This window comes from Pleurodeles waltl, chromosome 10, assembly GCF_031143425.1.
Source record: "Pleurodeles waltl isolate 20211129_DDA chromosome 10, aPleWal1.hap1.20221129, whole genome shotgun sequence".
Classification (NCBI taxonomy): Eukaryota; Metazoa; Chordata; class Amphibia; order Caudata; family Salamandridae; genus Pleurodeles; species Pleurodeles waltl.
Window position 1 is genome coordinate 21,917,201 of NC_090449.1, and position 21,894 is coordinate 21,939,094.

The window sequence follows — 21,894 nt, forward strand, 5'->3', positions numbered from 1 at the left end:
CGTGGGGGGTGCTCCTGTGGGGATCCCGCCTGCTCCCCAAGATGTCATCAAGGGCTGCCCGTGTCATCCACCCTACCCCCCACCACTCACATTGGAAGCAGGCACCCCTGGGGTGAAGGAGGTGCCACGAGGTAGGCCTGGCACCATCTCCAGATGTTGTCTCTGATGGTCTCTGCATCTTCCCCCACCCCCACTCAGTCTGGAGTTAGGCTCCCCTGGGGTCAGACTGGGAGATGCTCATGTGAGGGTCCCGCCGCTCCCCAAGATGTCATCAAGTGCTGACATCCACCCTACCCCCAACACTCTGGAATCAGGCTCCCCTGGGGTTAGGTTTGGGAGAAGCTCCCCTGGGGGTCCCCAACTCCCCAAGATGTCATCAAGGGTTGACATCCATCCTACCCCCACCACTCACACTGGAGGCAGGTACTCCTGTGATCAGGCTGTGCGTTGGGGGGTGCTCCTGTGGGGATCCCGCCTGCTCCCCAAAATGTCATCAAGGGCTGCCCGTGACATCCACCCTACCCCCCACCACTCACACTGGAAGCAGGCACCCCTGCTGCCTGGGGCTCGCTCAGCTTCCAGGCTTCTCAGAAATGCAGGCTGACCTCATCCCGAGCCCGGAGGGGGGCGGGGTTCGCTGCCTGCCCTAGACTCCCCCCTCTTTGCTTTTTTTCACTTTGCTATTTTACCAATTAAGGCTTTCTGACTCGGAGTCGGAGCCCGGGATCAGGGTGTCATCGTGCGGACTGGGGCTGGGAGAGGCATTCCCCTAAGGTGCAGCGGGGGCAGAGGAGCTGGTGAGAGGAGCGGGAGAAGCAGCAAGGACACAGCAGCCTGAAGAGCAGCCTGCCCACTCTACTCCGAGGGAACTAGGAAGCGAGGTAAGCGGAGCCGGGCGCGCACCCCAGCACAGGACCCCAGGAACCGCGGGGACCAGGAGTCTCTCACGGCACCTGGAGCTTCGGACCTATGTTTCTGAGGGCACCGGGAACAAGAGATGCATGTTTCACACTCTGATGGCAGCAGGAGCCACGGGTGCATGTTTCACTCCCCGAGGGCATCTAAGTCTGGGTGCATATACCGCTTCTTGGGGCACCAGCAGTCAGGGGTGCATATTCCGCCTCTGGGTGCACCAGGATCCTGGGACGCATGTTTCACACTCTGAGGGCACCAGGAGCCACGGGTGGATGTTTCGACTCCGGGGGTACCAAGAGTCTGGGGTGCACATATTTCCGCTTCAGAGGGCATCAGGATCCTGGGACGCATGTTTCTTTCTGAGGGCACAGGAGCCAAGGGTGCATATTTTTACTCCCGTGGCAACAAGATCCTGGGTGTATGTTCTCCTTTGGAGGTCATCAGAAGCCAGGTGCTCATATTGCATCTCTGAGGGCACCAGGGGCGTGGATGCCAGTTTCTGCCTCTAAGAGCCCGGAGCCAGGTTTTCAGCCTTTGGTGCCACTTAAAGCCAATAATGCGTTTTCAGCCTTTCAGGGCACCAGGACTCAAGGGTGTATCTTCACTACTTGATGGCACCAGGAGTTAGGGATACTCTGTGGACAGATAGCTGTATTAGGAGCCTGGCACCAGGAGCCAGGGATGCATGTTTAATCTCAGGGCACCAAGAGCCAGGAATTGTTGATTCCGCGTATGAGGGCACCAGGCGCCAGGCATGCATGTTTTAGTCTCAGGGCTCCAGGAGCCAGGAATGATCGATTCCACATGTGAGGGCACCAGGCGCCAGGCATGCATGTTTTAGTCTCAGGGCTCCAGGAGCCAGGAATGATCGATTCCACATGTGAGGGCACCAGGCGCCAGGCATGCATGTTTTATTCTCAGGGCTCCAGGAGCCAGGAATGATCGATTCCACATGTGAGGGCACTAGGCGCCAGGGATGCATGTTTTAGTCTCAGAGCACCAGGAGCCGGGAATGTGAGGTCATCAGAGGTCGCGTGCGCGTGGTTCAGCCTCTGGGCAGCCAGGTGTGTATGCCCCAGAGAGATGGCACTAGTAGGTAGAAGTGCATGTTTCAACTTGTGAATGCGGCGTGGGGGGCATGTTCATCCTCTGAGGGGAGCACGTTAGGGCACTGGGGGCACCCGGCGCATGGCTCAGTCCACGGGAGTACCCTAGAGAGCCAGGGCTGCGTGTGATCACCCCAAGACCTGCTTTCTGGAGCTGCACGCGTCCATATGCAAGTGTGTGCGTACATGTGTGGACGTCACTACTGTGTACAGCTCCGCCTGTCAGTATCTTATTGAGATCACACGTGCCCCGTCTCCACGTACGAGCTCTGTGTGTAAAACACTAAAAAGCACAACCATCTACCTATCGAGCGACCTATGGGGCGTGTAGACAAAGGCGTACACACACGTCTGTATGTCCTTGTCGGTTGTCAGCTCGCGCTATCGGGGTGTGTAGGAACTCTACCCCACAATCTCCTCACTCCAGGAGTGGCCTGAGCAGACATCGGGGCGAATGTTACTTCCATATATAATCTGTGTTCAAAGTGGGGGGGCTTATTGGGAGGCCCTGCCCAACCTTCCTGTTAAGTATGGGCAGGACTAGGGCGTTTGGCAGGAGTTCCACTGCCACCACGCCCTTTGGTCTCTCTGTGTCCGTGGTGTTTTGTTCTTTCTTCTTTCGAGATTACATTGCAGAGTTCGTTTATATTGTGCAGAACACAACACCAACACGCAAACACAACAGAGAAGGAGCAATGAGCAGCCAGGGATGGGATTACCGTGCCACGGGTGTGGCATGTCCGCCCTGGGGTCCTCTCTCGCCATGGTGTCGGGCTGGGGGTCCCGTGAGAGGATTTGTCGCGATGTTCTGTGCTTGCTGTACTTCCAGTCCTTCCCAAGTCTGCTGTTTACCTTGGCACTGGCAGCGGGTTTCTTCGTTCTTCCCATGTCAGCTGAGCGACCTTGTTCTGCTCCCTTTCAAACTCGAAGCTAGGAGAATTCGGCTCTGCCCAGGCGGACATCTGGCTTACAAGAGCCCTAAACATCAAGCCACCTTGCTTCTATTCAGGTCCGAGGGAAAGACACACGTGTCCATAAAAGAAACAGAAAGGGACACTTGTGTTCTTCAAGCCACAGGAAGAGATACATGTGTTCAAACATGCCAGCGCAAGGGATACATGTCTACTTATGGGATAAGGGTGTTCATAAAAGCCACAGGAAGAGATACATGTGTTCATGCATGCCAGCGCAAGGGATACATGTCTACATATGGGATAACGGTGTTCATAAAAGCCACAGGAAGAGATACATGTGTTCATACATGCCAGAGCAAGGGATACATTTCTTCATATGGGATAAGGGTGTTCATAAAAGCCACAGGAAGGGATACATGTGTTCATACATGCCAGAGGAAGGGATACATGTCTTCATATGGGATAAGCATGTTTATAAAAGCCAGAGGAAGGGATACTTGTGTTCAGACAAACCAGAGTAAGGGATATGTGTGTTCAGACAAGCCAGAGGAAGGAATGTACATGTTCATAAAAAGTACAGGAAGGTATACATGTGTTCGTAAAAGGTAGAGGAAGGGATACATGTCTTCATATGGGATAAGCGTGTTCATAAAAGCCATTGGAAGGAATATATGTGTTCGTAAAACCCAGAGGAAGGAATATACGTGTTCATAAAAGGTAGTGGGATGCATGTGTTCGTAAAACCCAGAGGAAGGAATATATGTGTTCATAAAAGGTAGAGGGATACATGTGTTCGTAAAACCCAGAGGAAGGAATATACTTGTTCATAAAAGGTAGAGGAAGGCATACATGTGTGCGTAAAACCCAGAGGAAGGAATATACGTGTTCATAAAAGGTAGAGGAAGGGATACATGTGTTGGCACAAAAATGGATACATATCTTCATACAAGCCAGGAGAAGAGATACGTATGTTCTTACAAGCCATAGGAAGGGATACACATGTTTATACAAGGCAGAGGAATGGATATTTATGTTCATGCAAGTCAGAGAAGGGAATACATGTGTTCAGACAAGCCAGGGATATGCACGTTCATACAAGCTACAGGAAGGGATACATGTGTTCATAGCAGCCATGGGAAGGTTTACATGTGTTCATACAAGCCACAGGATGGGAAGCACATGTTCGTCCAAACCAGAGAAAGAGATACATGTGTTCATATGATCCAGTGGAAGGGATACACAGGTTTGTACAAGTCAGAGGAATGGATGCACATGTGTGTACAATCTAAAGGAAGGCACACACATGTTCATACAAGCCACAGGAATGGATACGCATGTTCATTTGATCCAGAGGACGTGATCCATGGGTTCATACTATACTAGTCAGCGGAAGGGGTATATGGGTTCAAACGCGTCAGAAGAAGGGCTTCGCATGTTCATACAAGCCAGAGGAAGGCACACATGTGTACATCAAGCCAGAGGAAGGCACACGTGTTTAGACAGGCAGAGGAAAAGATACGCATGTTCATTCAAGTCAGAGGAAGCATATCTGATTGTAAAAGCCGGCTTACAAAAAAGTGGGTGTCTAGGGATTGGAGCTATGTGTTCATTAAAACCAGCCCTTGCAAATATGGGTGCCCAAGGAAGGGGCATATGAGTTCTCAAAAGCCTTTACCGCATAGTGCAGGTGTCCTAAGAAGAAACTTGTGTTCGTAAATGTCAACACCAAACAATGTGGACGCCACAGGAAAAATACTAGGTGTTCAGAGAAACTAGCATCCAAATGGTAGATATAGGTATTGCCTCCAATGTATAAGTGGAATGAGGTAGTCACCTTTTTGTTTGCTTACTTAAGTCAGTACCATAAATATAGCTAACTAGTTAAGGGATATATGTGTTAACAAAAGCCAGCGCTTTAAAATGTGAACAACATGGCTTTTGTATCTATATAATGCTGCACCCCAAATATAGTTGCCAAAGTTGGGTTGGACTGTTCCCATGAGGAGGAGTGTCAAGGTTGATTTGCGTATAGCTGGGTCCAAACTGAGGTGGCATGAAGAGCAAAAGAAGGATGGGTTGGGATGCTATCCCAAATGATTGCCAGTTGTTAGACAAATTGCAAGCATTCCCCCATCACCTTTAGAGTGATTCATGTACCTCTCTAAGTGTCAAGGATATGCCCAGACATGGGTCCCGTTCTCACTGTGCCTCCGGAATCAAAATATATGTGGCTGATGAGCCCTTATCAGGGTAAAACCGATCTTAGGTTGCTTGTATTTCAGTTCAGGGAGAACTTGGCATAGCAGTTCGAGATGGACTGTTCCCATGAGGAGCAGGGTCAAGAATGATTTGCATGTAGGTTGGTCCAAACTGAGGTGGTATGGTGAGCAAAAGAACAGGAGCGATTGCCAGTGGTTAGACAAATTGCAAGCATTCCACCCATCACCTATTGTGTGTTTCATGCCAAAGGTAGGCACCTTTTTGTCTAAGTCAACTAGAGTATGCAGTCCTGAAAGCATGCACCCAAAACAAGTGCTGGCAGAACCAAAGTCACTTTTTTTCACATGTGTACTTGGTGTATTTTTTTGTCTCTTAATCAAGTGACCAGCTGACTTTTTCTGCAGATTGTCAACACTTCCCTCTGTGCACCAATAATACTGTCATGTCTAAGAACACAGAGGACCAATCAGTTTCACCATTTTACAACAAATGTTGTGTCCCCACAAATGTTGTGTCCCCACTGTGTGTTTGATGTGTCTTCGATGTATGTGTGCCTATGAGTGTGTGACCTGCATGCCCATTGAACTGTTGTCCATGTGGATGTGGCCTAAGTAGTGAGTGAAAGTGAGTGAATCAGATTAGGTGTGTGGTGTCTGTAGAAAGGACCTCATGCATGTCTACATGAGATGCAATCTAGTTGTGGGTGTGTCTTTGGTGTGGGGGATTGTGGTAAGGATTTCTGATGTGTCTACTTGATATGTTATCTAGATCAGTTGCGGCTCGCGGGATGAAGGGGGAGGGCCGTGCGTGGCGGAGGGGAACGGACAAAGAATACAAATAATAATCATTTTTAAAAAGTACCTTCCTCTTCGCCTCCGCCGCTCCGCTCCTCGGTCCTTACAGCAGGCACAGGCTCCCAACTACTTGGGTTAGGATTGGCTGGAGTGCTCTGGCTGGTCGCTCTGAGGCAGAGTCAGAGCCTCTGCCTGCTCTCTCCAACCCGGCAACACAGTGCCGGGTTGAAGAGAGCCCAGTGCGCATGTGTGTTTGGCCGGCCCGAGATGGCCGGCCAAACATACATGTGCACAAAGGGGAGTTCCGTGCACTCCCCCTTCGTCCCTGTCTCCCAGTATCCTCTTCTCAGTTTTTAAATACTTCTTAGGATCCACTCAAGATCCTAACATCCTCTTCTGACATTAGATCTCTTAGGATCTACTCAGGATGCGGACATCCTCTTCTCTCTATAGACGCCTCAGGACTCTGACATCCTCTTCTCACTTTAGACCTCTCAGAATTCACTCAGGATCCGGACATCCTCTTCTTAATTTAGACCTCACAGGATCATGATATCCTCTTCTCACTATAGACCTCTCACGATCCTGAGTTGGTCCCGAGAGGTCTATAGTGAGAAGAGGGTGTCCTGATCATGTGACGTCTGAGAACAGGATGTCCAGATCCTCAGTGGATCCTGAGAGGGCTTTAGTGAGAAGAGGATGTCCGGATCCTGAGTGGAGCCTGAGAGGTTTATAGTGAGAAGAGGATGGCCGGATCCTTAGTGGATCCTGAGAGGTCTACATTGAGAAGAGGATGCCCTGATCCTGTGAGGTCTATAGTAAGAAGAAGACGTCCGGATCCTGAGTGGATCCTGAGAGGTCTATAATAAGAAGAGGATGTCTGGATCGTGAGCGGTCTATTGTAAGAAGAGGATGTCTGGATCGTGAGCGGTCTATTGTAAGAAGAGGATGTCCAGATCCTGAGTGGATCCTGAGAGGTCTATAGTGAGAAGAGGATGTCCGGATCCTTAGTGGATCCTGAGAGGTATACATTAAGAAGAGGATGTCCTGATCCTGTGAGGTCTATACTAATAAGAGGATGTACGGATCCTGAGTGGATCCTGAGAGGTCTATAATGAGAAGAGGATGTCTGGATCCTGAGCGGTCTAAGGTGAGAAGAGGATGTACAGATCCTGAGTGGATCCTGTGAGGTCTATAGTAAGAAGACAATGTACGGATCCTGAGTGGATCCGAGAGGTCTAGAGTGAGAAGAGGATGTCTGGATCCTGAGCACTCTATAGTGAGAAGAGGATGTATGGATCCCGAGTGGATCCTGAGAGGTCTATAGTGAGAAGAGGGTGTCCGGATCCTGAGAGGTCTATAGAGAGAAGAGGATGTCTTGATCCTGTGAGGTCTGTAGTGAGAAGAGGATGTCCAGATCCCGAGTGGATCCTGAGAGGTCTATAGTGAGAAGAGGATGTCTGGATCCTGAGTGGATCCTGAGAGGTCTATAGTGAGAAGAGGATGTCCGGATCCTTTGAGGTCTATATTAGGAAGAGGATGTCCGGATCCTGAGAGGTCTATAGTGAGAAGAGGATATCTGGATCCTGAGAGGTCTATAGTGAGAAGAGGATGTCTGGATCCTGAGCAGTCTATTGTGAGAAGAGGATGTCCAGATCCAGAGTGGATCCTGAGAGGTCTATAGTGAGAAGAGGATGTCTGGATCCTGAGAGGTCTATAGTGAGAAGAGGATGTCCGGATCCTTTGAGGTCTATATTAAGAAGAGGATGTCCGGATCCTGAGTGGATCCTGAGAGGTCTATAGTGAGAAGAGGATATCTGGATCCTGAGAGGTCTATAGTGAGAAGAGGCTGTACGGATCCTGAGAGGTCTATATTGGGAAGAGGATGTCCAGATCCTGAGTGGTCTATAGTGAGAAGAGGATGTCCTGATCCTGTGGGGTCTATAGTAAGAAGAGGATGTTCTGATCCTGAGTGGATACTGAGAGGTCTATAGTGAGAAGAGGATGTCCGGATCCTGAGTGGTCTACGGTGACAAGAGGATGCCCTGATCCTGTAAGGTCTATAGTAAGAAGAGAATGTCCGGATCCTGAGTGGATCCTGAGAGGTCTACTGTATAGTGAGAAGAGGATGTCCAGATCTTGAGTGGATTCTGAGAGGTCTAAAGTGAGAAGAGGATGTCCGAATACTGAGTGGATCCTGAGCGATCTATAGTGAGAATGGGATTCCGGATCTTGAGTGGATCCTGAGAGGTCTATAGTGAGAAGAGGATGCCCTGATCCTGTGAGGTCTATAGTCTACACTATAGACCTCTCAGGATCCAATCAGGATCCGGACACCCTCTTCTCACTATAGACCTCTCAGGATCTACTCAGGATCCGTACATCCTCTTCTCACTGTAGATCTCTCAGGATCCAGGCACATTTTCTTCTCACTATAGACCTCTCAGGATCCACTCAGGATCCGGACATCCTCTTCTTACTATAGACCTCACAGGATCAGGACATCCTCTTTTCAATATAGACTTCTCAGGATCCACTATGGATCCGGACATCCTCTTCTCACTATAGACCTCTCAGGATCCACTCAGGATCTGGATATCCTCTTCTTACTATAGACCTCTCAGGATCAGGACATCCTCTTCTCACTATAGACCTCTCAGGATCCACTCAGGATCCAGACATCCTCTTCTCACTATAGCCCTCTCAGGATCCACTCAGGATCTGGACATCCTCTTCTCACTATAGACCTCTCAGGATCCAGACATCCTCTTCTTATTATAGACCTCACAGGATCAGGGCATCGTCTTCTCATTATAGACTTCTCAGGATCCAAACATCCTTTTCTCACTGTAGACCTCTGAAGATTGACTCAGGATCCAGACATCCTCTTCTTACTATAGATCTCACAGGATCAGGGCATCCTCTTCTCACTATAGACCTCTCAGGATCCACTCTGGATCCAGACATCCTCTTCTCACTATACACCTCTCAGGATCCAGTCAGGATCCGGACATCCTCTTCTTACTATAGACCTCACAGGATCAGGGCATCCTCTTCTCACTATAGACCTCTCAGGATCCACTCAGGATCCAGACATCCTCTTCTCACTATAGACCTCTCAGGTTTCACTCAGGATCTGGACATCCTCTTCTCGCTATAGATCTCCGAGGATCAGGGCATCCTTTTCTCAGTATAAACCTCTCAGGATCTGCTGAAGGGCCTGACATCCTTTTCTCACTATAGATCTGTCAGGATTCACTCAGTATCCAGCTGTCCTCTTCTCACTGCAGCCCTCTCAGAGTCATTTCAGGGTGCTGATAACCTCATATGACTGGTTCTGTCTCAGAGACCTAATATCTTATTATCACTGCTTCCCTCTCAGTGTCCTGTTGTCCTTGTATTGTATTGTATTGTATTGTAATAGTAACCCTCTCAGGGACCTGATATCCTTCTATCACTGTAATTTTCTCAGCCTCCTTTCAGGGTCCTGATATTTGCTTGTCACTGAATCTCTCAGTTCCCTCATATCCCCTTCTCACTGGGACCATCTCAGACTCGCTCGGGATCCTGATATTCGCATCTCACTGAATCGCTCAGTTCCCTCATACCCTCTTCTCACTGGGACTATCTCAGCCTTGCTCGGGGTCCTGATATTCGCGTGTTACTGAATCTGTCAGGTCCCTCAATTCCTCGTCTCACTGGGACCATGTCTGACTTGCTTGGGATCCTGATATTCGCGTCTCACTGAATCTCTCAGTTCTCTCATACCTTCTTCTCACCGGGACTATCTGAGCCTCGCTCTGGGTCCTGATATTCACATATCACTGAATCTGTCAGGTCCCTCATATCCTCATCTCACTGGGACCATCTCAGCCTCTCTCGGGTCCTGATATTTGCATCTCACTGAATCTCTCAGGTCCACGATATCCTGTTCTCACGGGGACCATGTCACCCTCACTCGCCATCTGAGGCTCGCTTGTGCTCCTGATGTTCACGTGTCACTGTATCTCTCAGGTCCATGATATCCTCTTCTCAATGGACCCATCTCAGCCTCGCTCCGGGTCCAGATATTCGCTTGTAGCTGATTCTCTCAGTGCCCTGATATCCTCATCTCACTGGGACCATCTCAGCCTCGCTCGGGGTCCTGATATTCGTGTGTCACTGAATCTCTCAGTGCCCCGATATCCTCTTCTCACTGGGACCATCTCAGTCTCTCTCTCTGGGTCCTGATATTCGTGTGTCAGTGAATCTCACAGGTCCATGATATCCTCTTCTCTATGGACCCAGCTCAGCCTCGCTCGGGGTCCTGATATTCGTGTGTCACTGAATCTCTCAGGTCCATGATATCCTCTTCTCAATGGACCCATCTCAGACTCACTCAGATCCTGATCTTCTCATGTCACTGGGTCTCTAAGGTCCCTGATATCCTCTTCTCAATGGACCCATCTCAGCCTCGCTCGGGGTCCGGATATTCGTGTGTCACTGAATCTCTCAGGTCCATGATATCATCTTCTCACTGGGACCATCTCAGCCTCGCTCGGGGTCCTGATATTCGCTTGTCACTGAATCTCACAGGTCCATGTTATCCTCTTCTCAATGGACCCATCTGAGCCTCGATCGGGGTCCTGATATTCGCTTGTCACTGAATCTCTCAGGTCCATGATATCCTCTTCTCAATGGACCCATCTCAGCCTCACTTGGGGTCCTGATATTCGCTTGTCACTGAATCTCTCAGTGCCCTGATATCCTCTTCTCACTGGGACCAACTCAGTCTCTCTCTGGATCCTGATATTCGCCTGTCACTGAATCTCTCAGGTCCATGATATTCTCTTCTCAATGGACCCATCTCAGCCTCGCTCGGGGTCCTGATATTCGCATCTCACTGAATCTCTCAGTGCCCTGATATCCTCACGTCATTGGGACCATCTCAGCCTCACTCGGGGTCCTGATATTCGCTTGTCACTGAATCTCTCAGGTCCATGATATCCTCTTCTCAATGGACCCATCTCAGCCTCGCTCGGGGACCTGATATTCATGTGTCACTGAATCTCTCAGTGCCCTGATATCCTCTTCTCACTGGGACCATCTCAGTATCGCTCGGGGTCCTGATATTCGCGTGTCACTGAATCTCTCAGTGCCATGATATCCTCTTCTCAATGGACCCATCTCAGCCTCGCTCGGGGTCCTGATATTCGCATCTCACTGAATCTCTCAGTGCCCTGATATCTCACCTCATTGGGACCATCTCCGCCTCACTCGGGGTCCTGATATTCGCATCTCACTGAATCTCTCAGGTCCATGATATCCTCTTCTCAATGGACCCATCTCAGCCTCGCTCGGGGTCCTGATATTCGCATCTCACTGAATCTCTCAGTGCCCTGATATCTCACCTCATTGGGACCATCTCCGCCTCGCTCGGGGTCCGGATATTCGCTTGTCACTGAATCTCTCAGGTCCATGATATCCTCTTCTCAATGGACCCATCTCAGCCTCGCTCGGGGTCCGGATATTCGCTTGTCACTGAATCTCTCAGTTCTCTAATTTCCTGTTGTCAATGGACCCATCTCAGCCTCGCTCGGGGTCCGGATATTCGCTTGTCACTGAATCTCTCAGTTCTCTAATTTCCTGTTGTCAATGGACCCATCTCAGCCTCGCTCGGGGTCCTGATATTCGCGTGTCACTGAATCTCTCAGTGCCATGATATCCTCTTCTCAATGGACCCATCTCAGCCTCGCTCGGGGTCCTGATATTCGCATCTCACTGAATCTCTCAGTGCCCTGATATCTCACCTCATTGGGACCATCTCCGCCTCGCTCGGGGTCCTGATATTCGCTTGTCACTGAATCTCTCAGGTCCATGATATCCTCTTCTCAATGGACCCATCTCAGCCTCGCTCGGGGACCTGATATTCGCATCTCACTGAATCTCTCAGTGCCATGATATCCTCTTCTCAATGGACCCATCTCAGCCTCGCTCGGGGACCTGATATTCACGTGTCACTGAATCTCTCAGTGCCCTGATATCCTCATCTCATTGGGACCATCTCAGCATCGCTCGGGGTCCGGATATTCGCTTGTCACTGAATCTCTCAGGTCCATGATATCCTCTTCTCAATGGACCCATCTCAGCCTCGCTCGGGGACCTGATATTCGCATCTCACTGAATCTCTCAGTGCCCTGATATCCTCTTCTCACTGGGACCATCTCAGCCTCGCCCGGGGACCTGATATTCACGTGTCACTGAATCTCTCAGTGCCCTGATATCCTCATCTCATTGGGACCATCTCAGCATCGCTCGGGGTCCGGATATTCGCGTGTCACTGAATCTCTCAGTGCCATGATATCCTCTTCTCAATGGACCCATCTCAGCCTCGCTCGGGGTCCTGATATTCGCGTGTCACTGAATCTCTCAGTGCCCTGATATCCTCTTCTCACTGGGACCATCTCAGCCTCGCCCGGGGACCTGATATTCACGTGTCACTGAATCTCTCAGTGCCCTGATATCCTCTTCTCACTGGGACCATCTCAGCCTCGCCCGGGGACCTGATATTCACGTGTCACTGAATCTCTCAGTGCCCTGATATCCTCATCTCATTGGGACCATCTCAGCATCGCTCGGGGTCCGGATATTCACGTGTCACTGAATCTCTCAGGTCCATGATATCCTCATCTCAATGGACCCATCTCAGCCTCGCTCGGGGTCCTGATATTCGCTTGTCACTGAATCTCTCAGTTCTCTTATTTCCTGTTGTCAATGGACCCATCTCAGCCTCGCTCGGGGTCCTGATATTCGTATGTTACTTGGTCTCTCGGTTGCCCGAGATCCTCTTCTCACTATCTCAGCCTCCTTTCAGGGTCCTGTCACCTCCTGTCACTGGGTCCCTCTATGGCCTGGTATCCTCCTTTCACGGTGTCTCATCTCTCCCAGGGTCCGCCAGCTGGTGTCAGTGTGATCTTCTCATAGGTTCATCCTCCGCCTGCACAGGGACGCTCCAGGAGTTACTGCTTGTCTCGGTAACAACCCTTGATGTGCTCCGGCGGCAGCGCGGTACCTGCTATGTGCCAGCGGTAGAGAGAGGCTATGCCAGGGGCACACCCGGACTGGCACGTCTTCACCCAGCACTAGCAAACACGGGCCCAAAGCATCTCTGCTGCGGGCCTGACAACCAGGGACCGGCAAGTTGACAGTTCTATAGCGCACATCACAGACCAGGGGGCTGGTAGGCGCTCTTATAACCTAAACTACTTAGCCGTCAGTACGTCTGTTAATATAGCTGCCCCACTGTACAGATACACTTTAAATGCATAGTGCATCGGGTGCGTGCGGGTAGCTGGCATGAAGATTTACACGAGCCATGTTCTCTGCACGTGCAAATGCCCCTTCCATGCGTTCTGCAAACGATATGCACGCTCTAGGTGCTTTACAGAGGGCAGGGCACGCCATGAACGTCAATCCACCAAAAGGCCAGGGGTAGCGGAAGTGACATCACACACATGCTTGCACATACTCACACAATCACACGCTCTCACATAAACACACTCCCTTGCATGCATGCACGCAACATCCATGTAAAAACATGTTTTACTTATCTCACCTGCTATGGGGGTCATAGTCCACCTAGATGGACTACATTGTATTATAGTGATAGTGAATAATAACATATTAATCACTATTGGTGTAAATACAAATTGACAAAAAAAGTAGACTGTAGCCCCATCGATGTGCATTGGAACGAGCTGCTCCTGTGTTTCTGGCACAAAATTTGCCACCTCTGAGGCCCGGGGGTCGCAAATGCAGTGCCAGGGGTCGCAGGGGCAAGCTGGGGGTCGCAGCTGCGACCCCTAAATGACGTCCACGGGACACGCCTGAAATCTCTGCACACAAAATGGTTTAAAGGTGACACGCACCAAGCAGAAGGAATTCATTACATTTGAATTACATGCACCGAGTTTTCTTCACACAGAATTAAACATCACAAGTAACCTATGCACACAGTTTCATAACCTCAGAACACGGACTGTGGAAGAAAATACGTCACAAGTTCTCTGCATGCACAATTACACGCCTCGGGTACTCTGCCCAGGAAATCACAGATTCCTTCTACTCGGCACATACAAACACAGGCTCTTCTTGCCAAGTTCGGAATGTTCTGCACATGGCTTCTATGCCTCGAGCACCCCGCTCCCCGCAGGGGAGTGCACGCAGTTACAGGTCACAGACAAGGTCTGTAGAAGAGGGGGTCAGTGTTACTCGCACATGGAACGTAGGTCACAAACACGCTCGAGCATAGAATTAATTGCATCCCAGAGGTTCCCCGCGCACCAGATCCACTGCACATCACTAGCAAATGGAATACGGGAAAGACGCATTCCTTGTACTCCGCAGATAGAAATACCAGCCCCACATAGTCTGTGGTTTAAATTACTTCCACGTGTTGTGATCTCTGATGTGTATGTCCCCATTGACTTATGCTCGTAGAGGTATGTGAAGCAAGTGCTCTGCTTAGGGGTCTGGAATTCCGAAGCACTCTCCACTTGACGTCACCAGTCCCAGGTTGTCTGCACATGGAAGTGCGCATTGCAAGTAAGGGTGACATAGTTACACACCTTAGTACTAGTGCCTGTTGGATTAAATGCCCCATACACTCTGCACAGGGAATCACAGACCCCACGCACTCTACAAATGAAAGTGCACGCCCCAAGGACTATGCACATGTAAATATACCGTTGTACTCTGCACACGGCTTCGTATGTCCCAAAATACTGTTCCCACATGGAAACTAACTTCCTGCGTATTCTCATTACACATTCCAGGTACTCTACACATTGGATTTTATGAAGCTTGTACTGTGCACATGAGAGTATTTATGCCATGTACTCTGTACATGGAATAATTTGAACTGTGTAAGTACACCACACATGAAGTTTTATGTCCTTATTTATTTACACCCATACTTTTGTACCTATATAATAGCACTTTCTAAGTGCTCTACACAGTTACATGTCTCACGCACTCTACACAGAGAATGACTTGCCCCAGGTTCTCTTCACATAGAATTACGCATCCCAGATACTGTATACATGGAAAAACATGTCCCAAGGACTTTGCACACGAAGGTTTAAGTTTCAAGTACTATGCACGTGAAGTTACATGCCTTGCTCACCCTGCACACAGAATTACACATCTTGAATACTGCCTGCCAGAAGTACCCATGCATTGAATTACTCATCCTTTCCCATCAGCCACACACACTCTGAGACTAAACTGACCGGCTTCCTGGTTGTCAGATGTCGCTTGGTTTTGTTTGTTGCGTTTCTGTGTACGGTAAGGAGCGGAATGTCAGCATCTGAGCTGGGATATCTCAGTCAATGTCCGTGTTCTGCATTGCTGCTGATAACAATGTGTGGAATGCGGCTTCCTGCATAGGAGCAGACATGTTCTGGGCACAGCCTACACCCCAAGCCGACTGTGATTTATGATGCGCGGGCATGGTATGAGGTTTCTCATACCATATGCCTCCCTGCTGGAAGCCGGGCTGAGATCCCCAAACTCATCCGACATCTTGGTGCAGAAAGGCCTTCTGGCGCGCCCAGGACGGATCTGTAGAGCCGAGGCTTAAGCTAGCATCTTGGTGCTATCCGTGTTGACCAGAGGTCCCCAAGACTCCCAGTTGACCACTTGTAGACCCTGACAGGTCAGTCCGTCTCCAGCAGGCGCCACGTTTTTCATGTTATGACTCTTCAGAAGAAGCTATGGTCCCTCTTTGCCAGTTATTATCGGGTTTAACAGCATATCTGGCCTCTCTCTTCCCTTTGTTAGTAACTTCTGTAGAAATCTTTGCGTCCATTGGAACCGGGTTCCGCAGAAAATCCGACCTATGGGTGTCCATTGTTAACAAGACCAGCAGAAGATCTGGGTTCATCGAAAGAATTGCCTTCTCTTTGGACATTGTTTCCGGGTTCATCAGAAGATTTGTCCTCTCTGTCCCCATTATTACCAGGTTTTGTTACCAGCACCAGCAGAAGATTCGTCCACTCAGTTCCCATTGTTACTAAGTTCAGCAGAAGATCGGCCTCTCTGTGCCACTTGATCCCCTGTTCCTTTGAAGATCCGGCCTCTCTATACGGTTTGTTACCAGATTCAGCAGAAAATCCGGCTCTCAGTGCTCGTTGTTACTGGGTAGAGCAGAAGATTCGGTCTCTGTGTGTTTCTTCTTACCAAGTTCAGCAGAATAACTGGCCTCTCTGTGCCATTGTTGTGGGGTTTAGCAAAAGAACTGGCCTCTTTGTGCCCACTTTTACCAGGTTGTGGCAAGTGTCGGGCCCCTTTGTGCCGGGCTAAGCAGAACATCTGTTTATTGTCACTGATCTCAACAGAATTTAGGGCCTTCCTAAGGGCACATTGTTACCGAGCTCAGCATAAGATCTGCCCTCCTTGTGCTTGTTTCCGGGCTCAGCAGGTCTGGTCATTGTTAGTACTCCTCCGGTTGGGTGCTTGGATGCTTGCTTGACCCTCTCTGCTGCCTTAGGTGCCGTGCAAGTCTAGTCCATTTACCCATTGCTAAGTGGCCGGGCTTTAGAATCTGTGCCTCCTTGGGGCACAGTCCATAAGCTGCATCTCGCAGTTCATTTGAGGGCAAAGGTTACAAGTAAGGGCCCACATCAGCCCCTGCACATGGGATTACTCTTATAACACAGGGGGTCATTATGAACACGGCGTTAAACACCGCCGTGTTCAAGCTGGCGGTCTTTCCATAGAGCGCCAGCCCCCGTGAGACCCCGTTGGCCACATTATGAACATTCTGCTGGGCCTGCGGGCACAAACATTGTTTCCGCCTGCCGGCCTGGTAGAATGCAGGGCCGGGACATTGCAGACAGCTCCACATGGAGCCGTCATCAGTGCCTCAGTGCGGCGGGTGCAGGAGCACCCGTCGCGCAGATCACTGCCCGTAAATCGGGCAGTGATCTGTGCGACGGGGCACTGCACTGGGGCCCCTGCACTGCCCATGCCAAGTGCATGGGCAGTGCAGGGGCCCCCAGAACACCCCTTTCGCCATCCTTTCTCTGGAGGGTGAACCCACCAAGGAAAGGCTGGGAGAAATAGGGTACATTATCTAGAGGGCAGCACTGCTTACAGCGCTGCCCTGTCAGATAATGTAATCCGCCATCGTCAGGCTGCCTGTTGGCGGTAGCCTGGCGGTGGCAGAGGGCCGCCACAGGCGGTCCTTCATCTGTAAATTATATGGTGGTTCAGACCGCCAAGCCAGTGGCGGTCTTTTCCGCCGCCGCCGGCATGTTGGCCTGAACCACTGGGGTTCATAATGAGCCCCACGGTCTACAAGTCTGTGTCCATACCTGGCCATCCACCACTAAGAGTGAATCCTTGAATTAACCTTAGAACATAGTCTATAAGTATTGGTCCACACCTGGCAGTCCACCCCAGGGACTGTCTCCTGCTATGAGTCTTGCAAACTCTACATTTGTGAGACCACACCAGCCCCTGCACGCGGGATTACTTTTATAATAGTCTACAAGTCTGTGTCCTCACCTGGCCATCCACCACTAACAGTGAATCCTGGAATTAACCTTAGAACACAGTCTATAAAAGTTGATCCACAACGTAGACTGCTTAGCGGGGGTAGTTTAGCTATTATCCTTAAATTCATTCAAAGGGAGGTCCTGCTTCAGAACTCAACATTAGAACCTTTTATAGTTCATGTAGGAAAGTACCCTCCTTTTGGCATGGTTACCCCCACTTTTTGCCTGCTGTCAGTGTGTTTTGACTGTGTTCATTTGGATCCTGCTAACCAGGACTCCAGTGACTGTGCTCTCTTCCTCTAAACGTGGTTGCTTAGGGATTAGCACACCCCACAATTAGAATATTGGTGCCCCCATATAAGTTCCTAATGTATGGTACATAGGTACCCAGGGCATTAGGGCACCAGGGGTTCATCATGGGCTGCAGCATATATTGTGCCACCCATGGGAGCCCATGCAAAATGTGTCTGTAGGCCTGTCATTGCAGCCTGAGTGAAAAGGTGCACACACCCTTTCACTACAGGACACTGCACCAGGTCACTGTAAGTCACTCCTATGGCAGGCCCTCCTAGCCCAGAGGGCAGGCTTCAGGTACCTGTGTTTGAGGGCACTCATGCATGAGCTGAGGTGCCCCTACGAACTCCAGCTCCATTACTCCAGGGGTGGTGCCCAGAGCTCCTTCGGGTGGCCACTTGATTCTGCCACCTTGAATCTAAGGTGGGCAGAGTCCTCTGGGAGTATATAAGTGACCAGATCAGGCAGGTGACGTCACAGCCTCCTCCTGATAGGTGGCCACCATGCTAGGTGACAATTCCCCATTCCTGTGCTATTTGGAGTCTCCCTCTCGGGTGGGTCCTCAGATTCAACGTGCAAGCTTCCACCAGGACTCATCTGCATCATTTACTTCACCTTCTGGCCACTGGAACTGCAGATATACTGTTCACAAACCGACAATCTGCAGCTCCAGCAATGACTTTGCTCTGCAACATTGTTTTTCCGGCTCCTTCCAGTATCTGCAACATTTCCCCGATTGGGCATCCACTGAGGTTGGCAAGTCTCCAGTCTGCACAAGAAGCAAGAAGGATTCTCTCTTGTATCGGCAGGCATCAACTGCAACAACGACCGGCTGCGTGGATCCTCTTTCCATTGGAACTGCGTGGATCCTGCATCACAGGTGGTGGTCTGGAGTGGTTCATTCAATCCTCTGTACCAGCTGTCCAACCTGGGAGAGAGTGAGCCCTTGCCTTTCCTTGCAGGATGGTACTCCTGTGCACTGGGACTCTTACAGCTACCAAAGCTTGTTTGCTTTGTCTCCAAGGGATCTTCAGGCTCCGTGTAGCTCCGGCCTCCAGCACTTCTTCCTGAAATGCAGTCTCCTGTCTGCTGCTCCAGCAACATGGGACACTCCTCCAAGTGTGCTGAGTGGGCCTTACTGCGACTCCTGTGCCTGCTGTCATGTGGGTTGCCTGTGGGGGCTGCCTCCTCTTCTGGTGACTCTTCCAGCTGCTGAGGGTCACCCCAGACTCCCCTCCTTAGGTCGAGTCCCCTGGACCTTCCTGGTCCTCTTCAGCCTTGCAAACCTTCTTCTCGGACTTCTGCATTTGCCAAGACTTGTTAGTGGTCTTCCAGAACCACTAACCGACTGCATCACGACTGCCAACGTGGGACATCACTTCTGGGACTCTTCTCCAGCTACGGTGCTGCACTGCTGACTTTCTTCTTCTACCGTCGACCTGGTCCTGCATCTCCAGAAGGGTGGGTAGTGGCTCCTGCCACAACTGAACACTCAAACTCGAACTGGACTTGGTCCCCTCTCTTCGCAAGTCCTCTTATTTCAGGATCCACCTTTGGGTTCTTCCAGTCTTGGCTGGGTCTTGCACAATCCTTTTTCAAAGTTCTCCTGTGGGTTTGGGGAAAAACCAGGTACTTACCTCTTCCCTCCTGGTCACTGGGGGGGCACCCTGTTTTTTACCTTTTGGGGTCCCTAGTTTCTCCAGCTCCCTTCTCCTTGTTCCACCTACTTGTGGGGGGGACTGCCTTTCACATTCCACTTACTTAGTATATGGTTTGGTCTCCCGCAGGGCCCTCACTATGTGCTATTGTTTTTAGGTCAAGTATAGCAACACGCAAGCGCTGCTTTTTCGACGTGTTGGTATGTTGGTGGGCCTTTAACCACCCCCACCGCACGCCCATCACTATCACTCACTCATGGGCTTGCCTTTCAAAAATTATTTGTTTTCGTTGGTTAATGCTTTACTTTTGTCCCTTCTTGGGGCGGTTTTATTACCTCCTTGGCCATCTACTGTGTTACATGGATAATTGCACTTTTTCCGATAACTTTGACTGCAGGCGAACGTCTTTTTCCTTTTGTGTATCTCCCGCTCGTGGTGGCGGTGGCACTTTGAATTGCCTCACTTATGACAACTGTTTTTTTTATTTTCAGTTTGTGTGGCAAGAAAAGTCCAGTTATGAATTTACAATGCTAATAGCTCTAACTCGAGCAAACGCTTGACCTATTGCATCGCAAATGCTTGTTGCTATTTGCTACTGCTTTCTATGCTAATCACTAACTTCAAATGTGTACATAATAGTGTGTTTACTCACCTCCTAGTGGAGTATTGCCTACACAGTCCTATTGTATGTTTTACTATAATAAAGTACCTTTATTTTTGTAACACTGTGTGATTCTTATGATTGCTAATGTATATATAATAGGGTGTTTACTTACCTCCAGTTGAGGGGTTGCCTATTCAGTAGTCTAGTATTTGTGTTATGTGGTTCTTTCATGTGTGATAAGTTGTTGTGTGACTGTAGTGGTATTGCATAAGCTTTGCATTTCTCCTGGATAAGTCTTGGCTGCTCATCCACAGCTACCTCTAGAGACTCTGGCTTCTAGACACTGCCTACACTTCACTAACAAAGGATACCTGGACCTGGTATACGGTGACAACACCAAAGGTGTCTACCACACACCAGGCCAGCTTCTTACATTTAACTTCTTGGTTTGAAGTGCAGCTTTGACAGAGTATGTATTTTGTAGTGTGGACTTTGTGGGTAGCATTCAGTGTCGCACTTGAATTTGGGAGACGTAGTACAAAGTGGGAGGGGTAAAGAAGGTCGGATGTACAAGGGAGGACACCTGTAAACAAGTAAGAGGGGATTGTGCCTAAGTTAGACGATGGCAGCAGAGAGACAGAGAGAGAGGTTTGATCTAGGTGAGTGGGAAAGAGCCACAGCAGGACGTTACCAGAAGACTGAGGGTCGATTCGGAAGCTCAGCATTAGTTCTCAAAGTACACTAACTATTGTTTATTGATGGATTAAAGGGTAATGGTTGACCAGGTTATTTTAGGATCTGTTTCCCTGCATAATGTTACGTATGAGGATGTGTGTGCTAAAAAACTTTGCAGATATTCTGTTTCAGTTAGGTGTATGGTTCCCCCCCTCGCTTGCTTTTAGGTTTTTGTTGTTTAGGGTCATTTGTTTGCCCATTACATGGCTTTGCTAAAGCGCTGTGTGCAGGAGGGAGTGGTAATTTAAAATTAATTTCTTCTGGTAGCTGTGTATTGGTGTGAGGATATGGATGTGTTATTGATAAAGGGCAGTGTGCAGGAGGGTGTGGTAAATCTAAGGTAGCTTCTTCTGGGGTGTGGTTGATTTAAGTTATTTTTTTCTGGATGGTTATGTTATGTATTAGCCTGACTGTATGGATGTGTTACTGATAAAGGGCAGTGTGCAGGAGGGTGCGGTAATTGTAAGTTAACTTCTTCTGGGTGGTTACCCTTTGTGTTGGTGTGATGATATGGTTGTGTTATTGATAACGGGCTGTGTGCAACAGGGTGTGGTGAATTTAAGTTCATTTCTTTTGGATGGTTAGCCTCTGTATTTGTGTGAGAAAATGGATGTGTTATTGGTAACGTGGTGTGTGCGGAAGGGTGTGGTAAATTTAAATCAACGTATTCTGGGTGGTTATCCTGTGTGTTGGTGTGAGGATATGAATGTGTAATTGAGATGTGACACTCGTGAGTACTGGGTGCTAATCAAGGTGTTGTCAGCAGCTGTGAACCCAAAGGCACTGCAACCTTTCTGCGTAGAAACCATGGGTTGTATGACTCTATATTAAGGGTGATAATATCAACCTACATAAATCCTGATCCACTACACTCCTGTAAGGACATTTTCAAGGTAAGTTTACATTTAATAGTCTACTTACCTAGATGCACGACCTGGTTAGAATGGTGTTGTAGATTAAATATTTCTTCTCGTGTGATCCTATACCTATCGCAATATAGTGATGGTGTCGATAATCCAAAGTTTGTGAACTGGGCAATACCTGTGGAGGCCTAGAAAGGATGTGAACCCACTACCATAGTAACTGAGGTGGTTACCTTCCCCTGGACATGTATGTT

At 49.4% G+C, this 21,894-nt stretch overlaps 1 protein-coding gene across 4 annotated transcripts in view; it reads left to right on the forward strand.

The window, feature by feature from the left end:
• The first annotated feature begins 722 nt into the window (after window positions 1-722).
• The window catches only part of FLNA (filamin A), a 252,270-nt gene continuing 231,098 nt past the window's right edge, over window positions 723-21,894 (forward strand). For 3 of the 4 annotated variants that reach the window (XM_069209482.1, XM_069209484.1, XM_069209485.1), the window contains exon 1: window positions 747-881. The gene's annotated coding sequence lies outside the window, so the exon portion shown is untranslated. Of the gene's footprint in view, window positions 882-21,894 lie in introns of all 4 variants that reach the window. The other variant, XM_069209483.1, reaches the window with a different exon arrangement.